Source organism: Calliphora vicina, chromosome 1 (genome assembly GCF_958450345.1).
Source record: "Calliphora vicina chromosome 1, idCalVici1.1, whole genome shotgun sequence".
NCBI lineage: Eukaryota > Metazoa > Arthropoda > Insecta > Diptera > Calliphoridae > Calliphora > Calliphora vicina.
The window spans coordinates 111764436-111784017 of NC_088780.1; positions in this window are offsets into that span (position 1 = coordinate 111764436).

Here is a 19582-nt window from a genome sequence, read left to right on the forward strand (position 1 = left end):
AAAGGAACTTTTTTGGACATAAACAATTTCGGTGGAAGTTTTGTTTTCCCGAAATGTTCCCATATATGTCCGTCTCCTTTGCATCTTACTCAAAAGATGAAGTTATCACCTGTTATCAGGATGTTATAAAACATTGAAAGAAGAGTTTCCCAATTGTCCCATAACTCAAACTTGTCACTACTTTTTTGTTGTCTTCTGTTGACAACATCATCCAAGCTGAGAGCACTTGTATCAATATGCCAAAACTTGCATCAAACTAATCTTCGTTTTTGCCACTGCAATATAAAATTATTATGATAACCTAATTACGTATACACAAGACCAAAATCCCAGCAAGAATTAGAACACCAATAAATCTTTCCATTGGCTTTCAAATTTAAGTCTACCACATTTATTCGTATTATCCATGATTATTTTCACACCACAAAGCGTTAAACCTGGTGGTAATGATGTAATATTCTCCGCTGAAGCTCCAATGTGACGTGGTAAAGGAATCCATTGCATTTTGGTTTTCGCAATGTATAATGCATCTACAGCATAACCTGCTTCATTTTCTTCACCATTGTTCATTTCACATTCATCAATATGACTTTCTTTCAATATTTTCATCTAATATGGACGAAAATGAAATATCTGAATCAATTTCATTTAGAAATTCGGCAATATCACTGATAATATTTCGTAAATTTTCCATTTTTTTTAATTTTTTTTATAAAAATTTATATATTCACATTTATAAATATTTAAAATGTCTGGTCAAAGAGTTTTATGTAAAATTTTTTATGAAAAATACAAAGAGGACCAAAATGGTCCCTTACCTAAGATTCGTAAGTTTTTTTTAACCTAACAGCAGGGTTAAGATTATAACAATATTATAGGTGCAAGAAATAAAGTCAGTTACAATTTATACATGCTTAAGAATTTAATGATGTAAGATATTATTGTATAGTAAATGACAACGTTATTAATTGAGCATCTTTATAATACATATTCAGAAAACGTTTAAAGCAGAGTGACGAAATTAATAATGAAATATTTAAAACAAAAAAAATCAAAGCCCTAGGAGGTGAAATGCGGCCTAAATTGAGAAAATGCTGAACTAGAAAACAACAAAAACCATCCAACCAAAAGATCAACAGCAATTAACTGAAAAATACCTTAAAATCACAACATTTCACTTTATTTTAAACAAAGGTAAAGTGAAAAAAATAACAAAAAAATCACCGTCCACCTAAGGGAGTTATTATTTATTTATTCATTCAACCAGCTTCCAATATTAAATAATACATACGAGTGTACAAAAAAAGTAATAACAACCAATGTAATTTCCTTTAACAGCGGTACGTACACCACAATCAATTATCATAAAAACTGATGCAGTTTTAAAGGTGGCAATTGTCAACAGTGCAATAGCGAAGTATATTGATTCATAGATATATCTTCATGTTCCACTTACCATGATCGTTGTTTTTCTAAGTACTTTGTAAATGAATGTAACCTCTACATTACCTTTCTGGAATAAATTGGCTAATTCCTCCATTTTCGAAATAAAGGTATATCTCGAAAACAAGAGCTAACCTAAAAAAATAGTTAGCACCACTGGATTCAGCGTACTCGAGTTAGGTTAACCAGTCGGGTGTCCCGCTTGACCGTTTTTTTTTTCAACTAGCACAGTGTAATTAAAAACAGCATATTAACAACATTTCGCTTTCAGCTATTTGTTGTTTATCGCCAGTGCTTAATAAACAATTGACACAGAAAATTGATAAAACCAGAAAATACATTTCTAAATCGATATTTCATATTTAAATTGTTTAAAAATATTAAAAGTTTTTATTTAAAATGAAAGGAAACTTGTTCAATTTAAGCTAAATTAATGTCGCATAACTTCTTGCGAATGTGAACTAGAGAACAACTTTCATGCGGTTTCAGCTCGCATCGCAAATTTTTGTAAGAACTTTCCTGTTGAAACCAAAAGTCTTCCGTCCATAAAAGTTGACCGAATATGTCTTGGATTAGGACGCACACCATAGGGTAACAGAGACGAGTCGTAATTGTAAAAAACCTAAGTCTGTTGTCAAAAACATAACTCTTGCAACAACAAAATACATTTACTAAAAAAACAAAATACATTTTAGTAAATGTATTTTGCTGTTGTATCAGACATATGATTTGTTGTATTTGTGTTTGACATAACGTAGTGTCTTGTCTCGTTTTCAATATCATAATTTCTAATAAAAACGATAGTAAAATCGCCAAACTAGCGATTTTATTCCGTATGTTATTTAATACCAACAATTATATTTTTTATCCGTTATACTACATATGTATTTACATATTTCGCTAAAATAAGTCAAAACCTAAAAAAGAAACATAAGAATTCATATTTTTCATCTCATTCATATCACACTTGCATATTTTGTTGCAAATATTTGAATATTTTAAATATTGCGTGCAGTTCAATTCACCATAAATTTAAAAAAATGTTCGTTCCATCAAATATAATAAAGAGATAATCCCTTTTACTTGTGACAGCTTAAAATTCATTTAAAAAAAAATTCAGGTTAAATATAATACAGTGCACTCACGATAATATGAACTAATTTAAAATCAGACCAGTTCACTTTTGCAAGATTGTTCATATTTGAAAATTCTCATCTACAAATATTTTTCCCATAAAAATAAAAGTTTCACGTTAAATTTATATTTAAAATATAAATATGGAATTCCAGCTATGTGCACTAACTTAAACGTGCATGTTAGAAATTTTGATTTACAGCTGAAGACAATTTAAATACAAACAGCTAGGGAAATTCCCAAATTATTATGCACTTGAATTAAAATTTAGCCACTACCCCGTTGATTTTGATTTCAACTCTGTGTAGATAGATAAAATTCGTTAAAAAAAATAAGCTATTCATATTTAAAAGCTTTTGCCCAAGTTCATATTTTAGAGCAGCCACTGGAAGTAAAAAATTGTTCATAGTATCGCGAGTGCACTGTATTTAATGAAAACAAAAAATTTTTTCAACTGGATTTAATCAAATGTCACCAGAAAACATACAAATTTGAACAGTATATAACTAAGTTTAAAAAAGCTACATAAATATTTTTAGTTCATGGTGATGTTTGTCCTGATTTTATATACATACTATAACATATGTATGGTAAGAGATCATGAAAATTTAATATACTATGTAATTGATTTGGGGTTTTTTGCCCAAATTAAAAATTTATTAATTACAACTGAAACATTAGATTGATGAGATGGAGCCTTGTAACTGTTCGGCAGATGCATTAATATTTATAACTTTAATATTTTTGGAGACTTAAAGAATACAGATTTATAGTCACAATATATTTCTAATCAACTTTTCTGAGAAATTCTAAATTGAGAATTAAATTTTCTTGATACTACTTGTAAAATAAGTTCTGTAAAATTATATAAACTGTAGGCAAAATCACAAGTCATTTCAAACTATCACCGAAAACACTGCTATAGGTTTCAAGTGTGAAGGAAACTAAAATAGAAAAATTAATTCACACCACTTAACCTATCCCATACAAATGTTAGTTTGTTTACAGCTTTTTGGTATTTAATGACTTCGATTGCTGTTGATGTATATTGTTTTTTCTGTTCAGTTCAGTTCAATACGATTTGAGTTTGGTGTTTGAGTGTGTTGCCACAAATCATTAAACCAGAGACTTGTGACACATTAGTAAACAATTTAAGCAAAAGTGCAAATAATGCGTCAGTCATTAAAGTGAAATGAAAGAGAAATTACAAAATAAATAAAAGAAAACCAACAAAACGATTAGAAACATGAATGTACAGGGTCGCAAAGATTTTTGTTCACTAAATTTAGATTTTATTTTTATGAATTTAATTATCTAGCAATTCCATGACAATAAAGTACTTAGCTGAAAAATATTGTAGAATTTCCAACCACATTATACATTTGCATATATTGCAAATCATCTATCAAATTTATTATAAATAACCATCTAAAATCGAGAATCAGTTCTTAACAGAATATTTTAAAATGAGAAAAGTTATTAAGCCCAATTATGAATTGTTCCCCGGTAGTTTTTTCCCATTGAATTTGAATAGGAAAAATAAGAAAAGGGTAAAACTCCCGGGGAATTTTTATTCATAATTGGGCTGATTATATTTCTCATGTCTATATCAGTTGTTCCCATAGTTTTTTACTTCAAGGATTCTTTGAGAAATTCCTACATTCCCGCGGAATGTAAGTGTTGTACTAAAACAACGTCTTATACTATAGACTACGTATTATACTAAAGTCTACGTCTTGTACTAAACACTAGTCTTGTACTAAAGACTACGTTTTGTACTAAAGACTAACCCCCATATGCATAAACAGTTTATAAATTTATCAAAGGTTTATGAAACAGATTTTGTATGGAAATTTTGTTTTATAAACCTTTGATAAATTTATAAACCGTTTATGCATATGGGGGTAAGTATTATACTAAAGTATTTTAATATAATTAATTGATAAGTACATATATATTTGTCTACGGTAACTAAATATTCTCTATCACCCTGTACTGTTCAACATACTTCATATAACATGCAGATATGATCATCTAACATGAGCACTATGAACTTTAAATACATTGAAAATCAGTTGAAGTACCTCAAGCTGGTCATTAAGTGTTTGGTAGATAATCATAATGATGGTGAAATATTTGTTTAATAGTTTTTCTATTGAACATTGCAAGTTCAACTACTTATTATGAAAACTTTATTAGGAAATTGTATGTCATACATTTGGTACATTAAATAGAAAGACGATTCTAGTAAAAATTAAGAAATCTGAATATCTTAGAAAGTAGTCGACAACTGTCCAATGGGAGAGTTTCAATAATTTAAAGTAAGAATGGTTATTAGGGTGGCAATGGAAATTCAGCTGTGATTTTTACAACATATTTGGGCAGATTCTTTTTCCACTTGACCTTAAACTCACATGCTGAAAATTTTAGCAGAATCAGTTAACTCCAAGGTGGTCCCGAAGGAGGTAAAATATTGGGAAATTCCTTTTTTTTTGCATATGTTGATTAAGATTACAAATAACACAGGGCAATAAAATTGAACAAATTTTACAGGCTTTTTAATCCACTACACAATTTTGATGTACTACGGTTCCAGTAGTACATATATGGTCCAAATTTAAAATTCTCTGGAGAAGTTTTTTTTTAAAAAATTGTTAAGTAAAATTGTGAATTTTTTTAGACGGGTCCCAGTAAATCAAAAATTTTGAAATTATTTTTCTTAGTGGACTGCATTTTCATTGCCAGTTGTAAAACAAAGCTAACATTTTTTTTGGAATAATGTGCATTTTAATGGGTAAAATTAAGCTTATTTTGTCTAAATTTTCCTATGAATCGTATGGTAAAGTTAGATATGAAATATATTATGTTGTGTTAGCCCTGTAGAGAAACCTTTTAAAAATGTATAATAACACAAAATAAAAATGCCTAAACGAAGTCTAATACTTTTGTATGTTGCCTAAAAATATAAATATGTAGTATTTGTTTTTGTGGTTTTTATAAAATATTATGAAAATAAGTGGGCCGTGAATTCAATAAAATATGTCAGGGCGGATCGTGAAGCAAAAGCTTGGCTTCGCGATTTTGCTAACATTTTCATCATGTGAGTTTCAGGCCAAGTGGTACCATAATCCGTACAAATGTCGTTTAAATTGATAAAAAAATGTTTCTCGTAAATCGAACAAATTTTATAGGCTTTTTAATCCACTACACAATTTTGATGTACTGTGGTTCCAGTAGTACATATATGGTCCAAATTTAAAATTCTCTGGAGAGGTTTTTTTTAAAAAAATTGTTAAGTAAAATTGTAAATTTTTTTAGACGGGTCCCAGTAAATCAAAAATTTTGACATTATTTTTCTTAGTGAACTGCATTTTCATTGCCAGTTGTAAAACAAAGCTAACTTTTTTTTTTGGAATAATGTGCATTTTAATGGGTCCAAATTAGGCTTATTTTGTCTAAATTTTCCTATGAATCGTATGGTAAAGACAGATATGAAATATATTATGCTGTGTTAGCCCTGTAGAAAAACCTTTTAAAAATGTATAATAACACAAAATAAAAATGTCTAAACGAAGTCTAATACTCTTGTATGTTGCCTAACAATATAAATATGTAGTATTTGTTTTTGTGGTTTTTATAAAATATTATGAAAATAAGTGGGCCGTGAATTCAATAAAAATATGTCAGGGCGGATCGTGAAGCAAAAGCTTGGCTTCGCGATTTTGCTAACATTTTCATCATGTGAGTTTCAGGCCAAGTGGTACCATAATCCGTCCAAATGGCGTTTAAATTGATAAAAAAAATGTTTCTCGTAAATCTCAGTACCACCTTAATAGTTATATAGTGTTTCAGTTTTTATCGAATTCGTTGAATTGTTCATTACGAAATGGGGTGCAATTTTATTGTTATGATATATGATAATCCCGCAAATGTTTGCGACAAACATAATATGTTTGCGGTGAATTAATATGATAGAATTATTACCCAAAATCTAGTATAGTTAGACAGTAATCATACGGAAAAATTTAATTTTATAATATGTTTTCTAAAACATCATTTTAAATTATTATATAGTATAAACTAGAGAGATTTAAACATTGTACTTATTAAATGTAAAACTCTTATAAAAAATGTAAAGCTGTTTTAAATCTCCCGATAAATTTGCACCAAAAATTGTTTCATTGCCCTGATTTCATTTTCAGTAACTAGCTATAACGCTTTCTAAATGAAAAAATCAAAATTGTTTTCCTTTGTTGCTTAAATTTACGACATGAATTAAGTGACCACCTAACTCACGTTGACAACCATTTAAGATTTTAAAAGATTTCTTATCTAAACTTGCTTACCTCAAATAAACAATGTAAAAAAAAAACTATTACACAATTTCCTTTTTTGTTAAAATTATTTATATATGTATCTATAATGTTTGTTATAAATATCACAATAACACAACACACACACTCTAAAAGTGACATAACATCATCATAAAAAAAATTTTAATGTTGAACTTCAAACCGACCAAACATTAAAACACAGACAGACACTCGAACAAACCAGGTCTAAATAAATAAATTTCAATAAAACCCCAACACATAATAAAATCCGGTATAAAAACACATACATACATACACACACGCACCCATTGAGGTAAAATAAGCTGAAATAAAGTACCCGTGTATTCAACTTGAATTTAATACAAATAAACTTTCTTTTCGACCATAAAGGTAAATGATGTAGAAGCAGTAAAGCAACAAAAAAAAAAACGCTTAATATCAGAAATACTAAATAACAATGCATACGAAATATATGCAATACTAACATATACTTTACTAAACAAACAGCATCGAAAGGCCATGCAATTCCAATGAATCTGAGTTGCATCCAGATATGTATATTAGGGTGCCCCTAATGAGAATGAGGAAACAAAAGAGTATTGAAGAGACTTGCCAGCACAAGCAAGTGTGTACCCAAGGCGAATTTATACAAGGTGGAGTCAGTCAAACAGCTGATAATTTTTTCTTTCGCTTTGTCGATCTAACAACTGTCAAATCTTGTTTTTATATTTAAATATCTACATATTCTAAGCTTATTAACAAAATATTTATTGTTTACATAAATAAGCAAAGCCCTCACTATTCAATTATCTACACTATATTATGTTTAAATACTTATTTGTTTAATTTTTCATTTTGGTTTTTTGACATTTGTTAAGACCAATCGTGGTTTTTGTAGAACTGACACCACCTTGTATGAACATTTTTTTTTATATTTTGTACTTAAATACCTATGGGTAAATAAAATACAATACAAAATGAATTTCTAATTTGATTTTTTTTTAAAAATTTTTTTTTTTAGTTAATTTGAAAATATTGCTACTTTGACCTAAAATATGAAATTTCATATAAAATGTGCAACTAAACTTTATCCGATTTTGCTAAAATTTTCTAAGTTCAATTTTAATCTTAGGAGCATAGAAACTCACAAAATTGCAAAATAAGGCCGCCCTAATATGTATACATTTGTATATTTGTGCATGTGTTAATTATAAACACATATGTATATAAATTCTGCGGTCACAATATTAATTCGTATAAAGCCAAATATTTGCCCTGCCATGTAGTGCATTTGGAAAAAAATGCACCGATATTAAATTCCATTGAATCGCTAAGAGTGTCCAAAATTATTTCTCACAAGTTTTTATACTCAATGAGCAAAACCCAATATTTCCGAAATTCACTCTAGTTGTAAACTGTTTGTGGAAAAAAGTAAGGTTCGATTAATAACATTTATTAAAAAATTAATTTTAAATATGAATTTGTATTTTCTGTGACATTCTATTTATTTTTTATTCCACAATCTGAAAGCCTTATTTGTCGCGCCAAATAAATACCATAAATTAAATTGTTTATGGTATTCATTTGGTATCAAATGACAACGTGTTGTTCATGTGCACATGACTGAACTGACTGAATTTCGATAAAATTGCATCTTAACCCGTAATTTCAACAAATAGATATCGAGCTGTGCATATTTATTTATCTTTAGTGTAAAACTGTTAAGAATATTAAGCCGCAGATAATGATTTGAAATTAGTGTCAATATTCATAATATAGCGATCTGTAATATATTTGATCGTAAGATTTTTACATACGTGGGGAGCTCTAATGAGTACATGTTTCTATTTTGTGCACTTCTTATGGAATAAAAATAAAACTAATAAAGCAAATCCAAAAATTGTTTCTGTCATTTATTTTATGTTTAATATGTAACAAAATGAATTACAATTCAAAACAAAAAACATCCAGTTCTAAATAAAAAAACACACAAAACTAAAATAACTCGCATGTACTCAATTTTGCACCCACAATAACTTTAGGGAAGAATTGCATTTTTGAAAATTTTTTTTCAAAATCCTTTATTACTTAAATAAAATTTTACACGCATTGGCATATTTTCTATAAATTTTTCATAAACTTATTTTGGAATACTCTCTCTCTCGTGCTCAATCCGCTGTTAAAGCTCGTACAAATTGGTAGGAGTTAATCGGTATTGTTTCAACCGCCAATTCACGATTCACTAAAAATTCTCAATAGGATTGAACTCAGGACATTGAGCTGATAACTGCATTAATAAGAAATTTTTCTAGGAACACCATTCTTTACGATTTTTGACGTGTGCATTGGGTCACCATACTATTGAAAAATTACTTCTTTTGCAGGATTTCCTCTTTTATATACAAAAACGTGATGATGAGACTACAAGATCGGTATGATCAGTCTGCAAAATACGCAGATGGTTTTCTTTTCCCATTATTTCATTGATTCTTTGCATTGGTCCAAGGTGGCACCATATAAAGCAACCCCATATCATTACCGTGTTTTACTGTTTCCTTACTGTGTCACCAATTTTGAAAAAATCGGCGAAATAATGAGTTAAGAAGACTATCTGCGTATATTGAAGACTAATCATACCGAATTTATAGACTTGCCATTCCGATTTTGTAGATAAGAGCGCCAATCATGTCGAAGAAATTATTTTACAGCAGGACGGCGAATTAAAGCACTCATCAAAAACTTTGAAAAATGGTTTAGTGAGCAAAATTTCTACCGAAATAGTATCCAGTTCGATATACCGACCTCAATACGTAATCATCTTTGTATTTTTCACATTCATCTTTTGACTTTGTAGATTATAACGCTTATCCTGCAGAAGAAGTAATTTTTCAATAGGATGGTGACCCAATACACACGTCAAAAATCGTAAAGAATGGTGTTCCTAGAAAAATTTCTTATTAGTGCAGTTATCAGCTCAATTTCCTGAGTTCAATCCTATTGAGAATTTTTAGTGAATCATGAATTGGCGGTTGAAACAATACCGATTAACTCCTACCAATTTGTACGAGCTTTAACAGCGGATTGAGCACGAGAGAGAGAGTATTCCAAAAAAAGTTTATGAAAAATTTATAGAAAATATGCCAATGCGTGTAAAATTTTATTTACGTAATAAAGGATTTTGAATTTTTTTTTAAAAATGCAATTCTTTCCTAATGTTATTGTGGGTGCAAAATTGAGTACATGCGAGTTATTTTAGTTTTGTGTGTTTTTTATTTTGAACTGGATGTTTTTTGTTTTGAATTGTAATTCATTTTGTTACATATTAAACATAAAATAAATGACAGAAACAATTTTTGGATTTGCTTTATTAGTTTTATTTTTATTCCATAAGAAGTGCACAAAATAGAAACATGTTCTCATTTGAGCTCCCCACTGTATATCGCAAAAATATAAGATATAGATTTTTCGAGGTCATAAAAATAGGTATTTGTTTGTAAGATAACCTCAAATCACTTTCCGCCGAGCCATTTCTTCAGGTTTGGAAACAAAACATAGTCACTCGGGGCTAAACCTGGATAAATGGGCCATGGAAACTGCACTGTGACCGATTTTGGCCAAATGTAGCACTTATCTTGCGTAAAGCTTTTTCAAACCCAAGCGATCATTCATAATTGAAACCACTGTGAGATGTCTCTGGTTTCCACAATCTGCTTAATGAGCAAGCGAAATTCACTTTTTTTCATTTTCTCCCCAAATCATGCGGTAGTCTGCTATCAATGGATGTCAAACATAATCTAAATAACGCAGCTTGTTCAAATTTTGTCAGAAGTCAACTGACAGGTGCCTGTTGACAGAAGCTGTGTTGCCTTTTTAGTTAAGAGGCGGGAAACTCAAAAAGTCACTGTCTTATTAAATGTAGATTTTGAACTAAACTAACTTTTAAACTGTTAAAGATAATATCATGTAAAGCGTCAAGCATAGAACTCAGAAATATTTTTTTTAAAATTGCAATGAAACTAGAATTCAAAAATATTTTTTTTTAAATATTGACTTTTTGGTATATTTCGCAAAAACGTTCCAAACAACATTTTGAATAAATACTTTATTAAACCTTTTTTTAATATTAAGATAAATAATAAATGTATGTATGTATGTTTAACAATTTTTCTTTAATTTTTTTTAAATAAACAGCCATATTTTTGACATCCTGTGGCTGTTTTTCACATGAACGAATTTAATATAGTTGATAATATATCTTTGTTACTATGAAGGGACAACTATGTGTCATTAAAAATATTAAAAATTTGTTCATACCCCAAATATTAAAAAATTCTGGGGTTTTACTATATATTTTTTGAAACTACGTACAATGGTTATAATTGGTGATAATCTTTTCAACAGAGTACCAGTACCACAGTATTCAAAACTAGGTAAGGATGTGATTTGGATCAAACACATAAGTAAATTAGGTGTAAACATGGTTACCAAATTATGTTTAAATTTAAACCTTGTAATCTTATTACAAAATTCAAATGAATGAATATCATAATATGCAGCAGAAAGAGATTTTGGCATGAAATGTGTAGTAAATGGCTAGTGTACACCCGCAATAGTGAGAATGCAATTATCGGTCTAATCACATCATTGCCTTCGAATATATAGCTGATAATGTAAATTTATTGAATTACATTTTCTATAAATATTGTGATAACTTCTGGAAGCGTATGACAACATTTGAAAAAGATTTTGGAAAAAAACAGTTATGTTTTTTGCAACGTAAATTGGTAGAAGAGAAGAAGAATTTTTTATTGAACAAACTTTTGAATGATATAGAAATTTGTTAAAAAAAAACACATATGTTGCTGTTTTTGTATGCGCAGCGACGATATGCATGTAATTGGAAATATCAATTCTTTGGAAATTTGTCGAAACTGTGATGAGCTCTGACTCAAAAACTCTCCATGTTAGAGTCAATGGAGACCTATACTCTCATATACCTATAGATTAGTATTGGAGCGCTCTTTCAGAATCTATGGTTATAAATAACGTCTCAACTCCACAGTGAACAGTTATTTTTCTACGAAAAAATAAAATTTTACTAGAAACTCTTAAAAACGAGTTTTAATTAGCCGTCATAAAAAATATCATTTGAGGAGTTTTAATTTTCCCGTCAGAAAATAAAACTCTACATTTATTTTCCTCTTTTTTCAGTATCTTTCTTTATTGAGCCAATCTGATATAATGTATGTAATAATTTAATAAACAAATTAAAATCCCACTTGTTTTTATTTTAATGGTGATTTATTAAATTCAATCAATCATACGCATAAAGTGTAAATTTACATAAAATGAGTTATATTTTCCGAAGAAAAAAATAAAACTCCTCAAATGATTTTTATTTTATGAAGGCAAATTAAAACTCTCTCTTTAAAAGTTTCATCCGAACTTTTATTTTTACGTTGAAAAATAACTGTTTTAGATGGATTTTTATTTTTAAAGTCACTGTCCCTGGCTCTGACATTCTCATATTCAAACATTTAACCGCCAATAGCTCTGAAATGTCCAAACTACGACATTTTGTTATCAGCTGGCATTTTGCTCAAATGGTAGAAAGACCGAGGATGTCAGGATTTTTCTAAAGCTCAAAGCGGAGTATGCTAAAATATATTTGTACAAAGTCTGTACGGTCTAGTTTGTTGATATACATGCTTGACGTTGTTCAATCGCAATATGGACAAGTTTCTACGCCGTTTCGTAACCGAGGACGAAACGTGGATCCACCACAACACACCAGAGTAAAAACAGTGAGTTTCCCGGGGTGAATCGGCGCAAAGAAGGCCAATGTGGGCTTGTCAGCAAATAAAGTCTCATTGACTACCATCAAAAGGATAAAACAATCAATTGCGAATATTATGTAAATTTATTGGGTCGAATTTATGAGGATTTGAAAAAAGTTATTTTTCACCAGGACAATGCAATATGTTCAGTTTGCAAAAATCCATGAATTAGGCTCCCTCATAAAATGATTCGTCCCCAAGATCGTTATGTAGTTCACTTTTCAATTATTTTCGTTAGAAATTCAAAATAACAGATTTTCAAATATTACGTCTACTTGAAACTATAATAATACATCCTTTAAACAATTAATTAAATAAAGTAACATTTACACATTTTTTTGTTGTTTTAACACGAAACTTTATTATTTAACAAAAACATCTTAAAATTAAATTATGTATTACAAAAACATTTATTTCCAATAAAAATATTTTACAATTTAAACTTAAAACAAAAAGTTAGACACAAAACTAAACAGCGTATCAACCGCGATGACACCTGTAAAATTAAACGTTACGTCGCTTGGTTAGTTTTATTAGACTGACTGACATGCAATGGTCAACTAAAATCACATGACACTTTTGAGGCATAAAACCAAATTCTTTCAGTTTTCAAATGAAATACAACGACAACAATGTGAAGCGTTAAAAATAAACCAAACATACATAAATAAATTAAGAAATGCTGATGCTGTAAGAGAGTAAATAAATGGTATGTATATGTATTCACAAAAAAAAACTATTTGGAGAAATCAGACAGAAAAGGCCTTGAAATATTAACATGTACAACAACAACATTCAACAGCCAACGGAAAAAATCTCTATAAATATTTAATAACAGAAACAGAAAAAAAACAACAACGATTTATATAATACACAGTTTTTTAAACTTCTTCTTCTCCATCTTTTGAAAATACTGATGATCAACTTTTTAGAGAAACTTTCTTAAACAAAACAAAAAATGAATAATAAAGAAGCAACAAGAAAAAAGTCAATAAGAGTGAATTTCCGTTACCAAAAAATATATAAATAAACAAAAACAAAACAACAACAAAATACTGAGTGTAACGAAAATCGAAATCAAAAACTTGGTTTTTAAATATTACCTTACGTTAGGTTATGATTATGACAATGATGACGACGACGTCGGAGATGACGCTAGACGTCGTTTGCAATGTTGGTAAAGCGCCGACGCATATTAGTCGAGTGTACAAATAACAACAAGCTATAAAATGTTGAGGTCCCCAAAAATAAACACAATGGGCTCAGTATACTAATTTGTGGTCACAAACAAAATACATAAGTATTAGGGTGGGCCGATTTGTATGGGCAACCATTTTTCGATATTGTGCCATCGTTTTTCGATAGCGTTTGGAATGAGGTAACTATAATATGGTTAATTTACGATTCACATGATTGTATCAACCATATATATTGTTGTCATATGTCAACCATATACAGTGACGGACAATACAATAGAATCACTACATATGAATTCGATTAAAGCGGTAAAACTACAAAATTTGATTTCAAAATTTAAAATTTGTTCCTTATAAGGAGTGAGATCGAAAAATTCTTAACATACATATATGTTTATAAAAAAGAAACCACTAAACTTACAGCTTTAATTTTTTTTTTATTTGATTGAAATTATTATTACAATTTACAAAAAAAATTATTTTTATAGTTTTAATCACTAGTGATGAAATTTTGAACCTTTTTCGGAAACCCTTCCATTAACGTTTTTATAGTGCTTTCTGTCACTTTGCTCGAACATGTAGTCCATCTCCGTTTAAAATCTACCACACTTTTGGACACCTTTTTTGTACTCTTCAATTCTCTTTTAACAAGAGCCCAATATCTCTCCACTGGCCTTAGCTCCGGGCAGTTTGGAGGATTTGCCTCTCTTGGTACAAATACCACATTATTGTTCTTGTACCACTCAAGGGCTTGTTTGCCATAGTGACAGGATGCCAAGTCAGGCCAAAAATAAGTGGACACATTATGAAGTCTTATGAATGGAAGCAGCCTTTTTTGTAAACATTCCTTGATGTAAATTTCGGTATTTATAGAGCCCGTTGTAACAAATGAGTGGCTTCTTTTGCCGCAACTGCATATTGCTTGCCATACCAAGAACTTTCTGGGAAATTTTGTCTGCTTTTGGGTCCTAAACTTTTCTTCAACATTCCCTCGAGCATCAGCAACATAAAATTTTTGACCTGGAAGTTGCGAAAAATCTGCCAGAACATACGTTTCGTCATCCATTATGCAGCAAGAATATTTTTTTATAAAACTTGACTTCAATTTCCGTGCTCTGTTTTTGGCCTCTAAATTTTTAGTAGCGTTCCTGTCAGGAACTTTTTGAGCCTTGTATGTTTTTAAACCTGCATTAGCTTTAACTTTTCGTACCAAATAGTCCGAGCACTGAGCTAACCGGGCTGCTTTCCTACCGGATGTGTTGGGAGCTCTTTTGAAAATGCGTTCTATTTTTTTGGCTTTAGAAACATCATGTGGACCATTCCTTCTACCTGAACCAGGTTTTCTATCAACTGACAAGTTCTCCCGGTACTGTTTAATAACATTGGAAACAGTTTGACGGCAGACCTTTGTATGCTTGGCCAACTTTTTGTAAGACCAAGTTGGGTTTTGTTGAAAATATTTAATAATTTCAGTACGCACTTTTTTCTGGTCACTCATTTTAATCAGATTAACAAAAAAATTAATATAATTGACATTACACATAATAACTGACATGTTTTTCAAAGGTAACTTGATCAAAAAAAAATTCAAATAATACTTGGGTTAAAAAATGTAATGAAAAACGTGTGTTAAGAATTTTTCGATCTCACTCCTTATATTAATGCTCATAACGTAAACAATAAATAGAAAAAAATAAAATAAAAAAATAACACATTCTTATGTTAAAAACGATGTCAAATCTAAAAGACTAAATAAAATATGCGACATTCAAATAGAATCAATCAGTCTTAAAATGATTAAAAATAAAAAATCATCATAAGAATTCGTTGTTTTCTTAATATTTTGTTGCATATCAATTATTTCTAATAACAGCATCAAATCTTTTGGGGATTGAATTTAACAAACTTTCGCATGTAGATCGGGAAATTGAATACCATATTTCCTGAATTTTCTGCCAAAGTTCTTCCTTGTTTTTCAATTTTTCAGGTCCGAGTTTGTCTTTTACTATTTTCCATAGGATTTAAGTCTGGTTATTGAGACGGCCACTCCATAACATAAATTTTGTTATATAAAAACCATTTTTTGGCAAGACCTGACGTGTGCTTTGGGTCATTATCTTGCTGGAAAAGCCATTTTAAGGGCATATTACATTCTGCATGTGGCTTTATAACATTCTCCAAAATATTTACATACAAGTGCTTATCCATATTTTCTTTAATCCAATAAATTGGACCAACGCAATACCAAGAAAAGCATCCCCATATAATAATATTTCCCCAACCATGTTTAAACGTTTTTGGTTTTTGCCATTTTTTGGACGCCTAACCCATGTCTTATCATCACTACCAATTAAATTAATGGTCGTTTGGTCCGTCCACAACACATTTTGCCACTTTTTTATATTTTCTGGCCCACACCAATCCTTATGATTGCTCCTGGTTTTAAATGAAATATTGGTAGTTCTATTGTAATGTTCGTCACTGTATATTGTTGTCAAATGTTTGTGACAACAATATTTATGATGAACAATTTTATCATAATATGTATGTTGTTCTCAGATTATGATACCCATAAGCCGAGAGCAACATAATATGGTAACTCCTTCATCATATAAATGATTGCTACAAACATATACTTGTTTACTGTAACCATATATTTTTTTTTATAAAACAAACTGCGAAGCGTTTTGCTTGTCTGCAGATACACCCAGAGTCTCTGGCGGGAATCGAACCCGCAATCTTCAGATTAATAGTTCAGCACACTATCGACTGGTCTATCGGGGCATGGACAATCATGTGAATCGTAAATTAAACATATTATAGTTACCTCATGCCAAAGGCATGTAATTGGTATGTTTTATTGCGGGAAAACCAAGCTCCCATTTAGCATGTTTATGAAATGTATTTGACCCTGATTGTTTTTTTGCTATTATCAAAACCGAATATATATTTTCTATTTTTTTAGTTTTTTTATACATGTATTGACAGAATATATATTTTTTTACTATAAGAGAAAAATCTGTCACGTACGGTATGTCACGTACGATATTAAATTTTATTTATTACTAGATGAACCGAAAGCCGTTGTCCTGTCAAAATAAAAAAATGCTTGTGTTCGATTTGTGAAAAGCGGTTTGAAAAGGGTAAAAATAGTTAAAAAGGAAAAAAAACGTATTATTGAATGATAATTGTTATTCATATAGGACATAGAATAAAATATAGATAGAAGCGCTACTGAGAGACAAAGAACCTAAGTTTTTTCTAAAAACCTAAGCCTTACAACAACAGAATACATGTAAATCAATGTACATATTTTGAGCTTCTATATAAGTAATCGAATTTTGGTCTGAAAAATGAGTGATCACAGATCGAGCTCCTTTTCTTGATTAAACGCTTATTGGCCAAGTTATTAGCGAATTTAGATATTTTGAGTTTTTATATAAAAAATCAAATCGAATCGAGCTCTTTTCCTTGATTAAACGCTTGTTGGCCAAGTTTAGATATTTTGAGTTTTTATATAAAAAATCGAATTTTGGTCAGAAATATGAGTGATCACAGATTGAGCTCTTTTTTTTTGATTAAACGCTTATTGGCCAAGTTATTAGCTAATTCAGATATTATGAGTTTTTATATAAAAAATCAATTTTTGTTCAGAAATATAAGTGATCACAGATCGAGCTCCTTGTCTTGATTAAACGCGTATTGACCAAAATTTAGTTATTTTGAGTTTTTATATAAAAATTTATTTTTTTTGTCAGAAATACGAGTGATCACAGATCGAGCTCCTTTTTTTGATTAAACGCCTATTGGCCAATTATTAATGATTGAAGATATTGTGAGTTTTTATATAAGTTATAGAATTTTGGTCTGAAATATGAGTGATCACAGATCGATGTATTTTGCAGATGTATTTAATAAGTGGACGTGGTCAAATTTTATTTCTGTAAAAACTTTTGCGGACTATGTATTGCGAACATTAAAAAAAATTAGTTAAATCGGTCCAGGCGTCCTGCGATTTTAGATATATCGACACAAAAATTGGCGTGGTAAATTTTTCTTTCAGTAAAAACTTAAATTGAATTACAGTAATTTTGACTTACCTGCACAACCAACTTTGCACGATATTTTGTGCAGGTAAGATAAAAATGCAGTTAACCTTAATAAACTTACGTGCTCATTGATGCTGGTAAGTTCATTTAAGTTTACTGCCCAAAAAAGCAGCTAACGGCAAATAATTTACATGAAGCTTTGCGATTTTTCCGTCTAAACATAACGACAAATTTGTTATTTTAGCTACGATTCAAATTATTAAGAAGTTGCAAACATCTCATTTTTTCAAAATCGTATTTTCCTTATTTTGTTTTGATTTAATTTTGTATTAGGCAGCTAAATGAAATTGTTTTCATGAAAACCAGTTATAGCTTCCAAAAGTATTATGCACTTATCTTAAATGTGCAGGTATGAACAATGCACTTAAATTAAGGAATTTATATGGAGTTTGGTAAATAAATATACAAAGCACAAGTTTTGTGCACTTATATGCAAAATGCTCTTAAGTGAAAGGCAGGTAAGTCAAAACTACTGTATTATGAAACTTTAAACAAAAAAATTAGCCAAATTGGTGCAGCCGTTTTCCGATTTTGGATAAATCGAAAAAAGCGAGCGTAAAAGTGGGCGTGGTCAATTTTTCATTCCGTAAAAACCTAAGTTGGACTATGGCCAACATTTTATAAAATAAATTGTCTAAATCGGTTCCGTTTTATACTGATGCAATTACCAACGAACGACATTTGATTTTTATTTATATAGAAGAATAAGATAGATATTGTGGCCTAAATTTAGAAAATACAAAATGGTAGTCCACATTACCTAATCAAAATTACTTCCGTTTTATGTAGCGTACGATATACCCTTATTTCGCTCGATATTTTGAACAACAAGGTTTCGAGACTTATTATTTTATTTACTTATTATTTTTTTAAAATATAGTACCCTCTGAATGGAACATAAAGACCAAATTATTTTTCAGACACTTTTATTTTTGCAAAATCTATTCCACTTTATAGGCGTACAAATGTCACGTACGATGACATTGAATTGCCCATATGTATATTAAATTTTAAAACAGAGTTTCAGATATAGCTAATAAAGTGTACCAATAGACTAAGAAAGAAATTAAAAAGTTAAATAATTATTATTATTTGCGAAGACGAAACTAATGGTTATGATCCGTTCATTATTTCAACTATGAAGTAGTGCTGTAACGATTCAAAATAACTTGCTCACAACTATTTATAGCTTTAGCAAATCACATTTATCAAATATTCACTCACACGATTGATAAGTCCCCTTTTACAGCGCGCTGTGTCGAAGAGGTAGAGTGTGTAGTACACATGTTTAGGTTAGTTCTAAAGAGAATTAGAAAAATATCTGCCTTTCAATTTCTGCATGTAAAAGCGGACTAAAGGTAGGATCACACGATTGCCGCAATGTTCCAATTATTGGACTACTTTATACGTCAATGTGTGATTTCACAACTTATTGGCTTATTTTATGTAAACAAAACTAAATTTAACATATAGAACAACAGCTGTTTCTCTGAGTTGCCGTAAACTAGAACAATCGTCTAACTGAAATG